Here is a 3807-nt window from a genome sequence, read left to right as displayed (position 1 = left end):
ATGGCAGCAGTCTAATCGGCACTAGCGGTAGACGAGGCACGGCTACGACGAAAACAACCTATTTTGTCATTTTTAGCAAATCGATGGTGGTTCGATATTTAGTAGTCTGGGAGCGAAACCTAATCCTCTGTGCGAGTACCAGTTTTCTAAAAGTGTATCAAAGTATCTTCTATTAGATAAGTATTGATAATAAAAGTAAAGAAGATTTATAAATTGGTAAAGGAAATGTAAAGGATAAAGTTTTTAAAGACTAAATGTGCAGAAAGCAAAAAGGCTTGCATTGAAATTTAAAAGAAAACAATGAAATGCCTTTGACTGAATCGAAAGACTTTGACATAGAAATTTGAAATGCAGACGGATAAATTGAACAGTAGAATTAGAGAATACTTAATAGATAAATTCACTTGAAATGTTTAACTTTACAGAAAAGTAAATTAAAAGAATAAAGAAGGTGGAAGGAACCCTACAGAAAAGTTACTCGATTGCAAACTCAGGAATTTCCTGGGATGTGAGTGTGCTTGAGTGTTTTTTTTGAGTAAAAGTTCCAACCCTTATTTCCTATTACTTCTTAGTATTTATAGGCTAATATTACATAACTAACAATTACTTTACAATTAATTATAATTAAATACGAAAATACAAATTTGAATTGCAATCACTATTGGTAACCGTTTCCGCCGCGTGATTGTAGATATTCCCCATAATTTCCTCGTGTGAAAGAAGCTACTAACTCTCCCGCTTCCATAATTATTCGACCAGCTCATCGAAAGCCTCACTCGATCTTCTCAAATCGAATCTTCTACTTCGATCAGGCTCACTCAATTAACAAAATAATCGAAATCCAAATCAATGTCGATCACTTCCAACCTCATGCTCATACATTTATCTTTTCGAGAGACCCTACCTAACTCATTCTGAATCAATTCATTCTGATCGAGAATATTTTTCGATCAACAAATTGCCCCCTTGGATTAATGTGGTTGCCTTTGATAACATTATCGAAGAATAAGACACTTAATCCAAAAAATGTCAGTTTTCAAATCAGTAATAATTGTCATTTAAACTCCCCATTACTATTGATCCACTCGGCACGTCTTCCAAAAACTTGTTATTTCTCTCTCCCACTTCATCTTCTTCACGAAGTTACCTTCGTTCGCATTCCTTCCATAATAACGGCTACAGTGATACTTTAAATTCATCACTTTTCTCCTTTGTTCAAATCTTTTCGAACCTCATTACTCTCTGAATTTTTTCTATACCAAGAATTTTCTCACAAAATCTTCAACCTTCATTCTCCCTTTTTTCCTTGACAATGGCGGGTTCTTCTTCTCATGCCACTACTCAAGATAAGGGTAAAGGTCACGTAGTAGCACCACCATCTCCACTAGCTCTTCGTATTCTTAATCAAATCAATGATGAAATCATTGACGATCCCCATCTACAGGTCAATGATACCAGAATCCTAATCCCCTTTACAATCGGTGCAGATACACACTGTTTTCTTGGACCGATTGAAACTCTTGAGAGGACAAATAAAAAACTTTCTTTCTTTCCTAATGCTGAAGGGGAAGATTTATTGATAAACCAAGCTTTTAACATTTCTCACTTCATCAACCAAAAATCCTTCCGAGATAATCCAAAAATCAATCCTCGAGGGTTTGATTTCACAACTTGGTACCAACGCTTCGAACCCACAAAGGGTGCTATCTGGGGAGCCCTAGGAATACAAGAACTGTTAAGGCTTTCTCACTTTTCACTCACTACATATCCTTGGATGATTGGAGCAGTGACTTGTTTCTGGAACAGGACTACCAACAACTTCCACCTTCTTTGTGGAATTATCGGAATGTCTCTCCTCGATGTAGTTGCTATTACAGGACTCCCAATAATTTTTTCAGATTGTACCATTGACATGCAATCTCAGCATCAATACAATGTCACCTTTAACACTTCTTACAGTGAATTTATTGTCCACAACATGAATAAAGATGGTACAGAAATCACTGATAGTGAACATATAACCGTTTTATTCTATGGGCTAAATACAATTTTATTCTATTCTTGAAGTATACAAATGTCAAATAATTTTAGTATATTTTTAAATTAATTAAATATAATATTTTGAGACGTTTTTAGTGGTTAACCCTAAAAAACATACAATACATCCCTTGAACCCTTATAACCATAGGATCTGTTTACTTGTTTTCCCCTAATGACTTCCCCACATTTTTTTCATACAATTCTAACTGTATTCTAGCGAAACGACGATCTCATTTTTGCAACATGCAATTATGTAGCAATAAACACACGTTTATAATTCCTAATAAATAATAACCACACCTAATGTACATAAATAAATAAATAAATAAAAGTTTAATTACTCTGCAGCAGCCTGCAGGTCCCTATAATTTTATCGAATTTTTAATTAGGTTTTTATATTTTTTTTCTTTTTAATTGGATCTTATACCTTAATTTTTTTTCAATTAAGTCCCTGTCATCAGTATAACGTTTGAGATAATAGAATATTCTTGATAAAAAAGAATATTCTTGTCATTTAGTTGGAGTGGCTAGGTGAACTAATCTAAATTTTTTCCAAATACCCAAAGAACCCCTCGCATTGCATTCCTAAGAAAAAAAGAAACCCTAAGTTGCTCTCGTCTCCTGCGTCTCCTGCATTGGTCCGTCAATACATCTTCCTATCTTGCTCAAATCTTGCGATACATCTTCCTATCTTGCTTAATTCCGTAACCCAAAACAAGAAAAAGGAACCGTCAATTTATACATCTTCACAAAATTAAACTATTGCAAATCACACTTTCACACTTTCACAAATCACACTTTCACAAATCCCCCATTGAAAGCAGAATCTATTTAATAAAAACAGAGGCAGAATCCATTTAAAGCAGAACCATCACAGCAACAACAGTCAACCAATGCTATATTTAAAAAAAAAAAACATAAACATCAACTTTTAAAACTAAAAAAAGGAGGCTTTTATTTGTCACCTACTTGCAGAAAGTTCGAGTGCAGGGGGGTGGAGCAGAGACACAATGCAGTGATGGGAGGCCAGGCGCTCGGAGGCTCGGCAAGGTGCGGCGCGGTGACTCCAGGCGAGGGGCTTCACCGCGAGGGACGGAGACGCCTTGGCCGGACAAACAGTGGAAAAGACCTCCGACAACAACAACGCAGATGGGCCCAGCGCAGAGGAAAGGCGACGGAGAGCACACCAGCAAGCGTCCGTTGCAGTCGATGCCAGACACAGACGCCGACGACGGACCAACGCAGGAGACGCAGGAGACGAGAGAAACTTAGGGTTTCTTTTTTCTTAGGAATGAAATGCAATGAGTTCTTTGAATATTTGGAAAAAATTTAAATTAGTTCACCTAGCCACTCTAACTAAATGACAAGAATATTTTTTTTATCAAGAATATTCTATTATCTCAAACGTTATACTGACGGCAAGGACTTAATTGAAAAAAAATTAAGGTACAGAGACCCAATTGAAAAGAAAAAAATATAGGAACTTAATTAAAAATTCGGTAAAACTATAGGAACTTGTAGAGTAATTAAACCATAAATAAACCCACATTTATGAATTTTTTTTTTCGGATCAAGTTTTTGGACTTGCCACCCAACTAGAGTCGAACACCTCCACTATTTACTTCTTTCAGTCCTGCTTTTGAGAATATTTGTCTGCCCAAAAGTGAAAAGCTAGCGCCCAATCCAAATTGATTCTAAGGCCCAATAAAGATTGATCTGTCGTGTTTATCTTAGTTTGAGCTTAATTAATTACTTATGCTGATTGTT

Source organism: Arachis ipaensis, chromosome B03 (assembly GCF_000816755.2).
Source record: "Arachis ipaensis cultivar K30076 chromosome B03, Araip1.1, whole genome shotgun sequence".
Classification (NCBI taxonomy): Eukaryota; Viridiplantae; Streptophyta; class Magnoliopsida; order Fabales; family Fabaceae; genus Arachis; species Arachis ipaensis.
The sequence above is the reverse complement of the archived record's forward strand: the minus strand, read 5'-3'. Positions refer to the sequence as shown.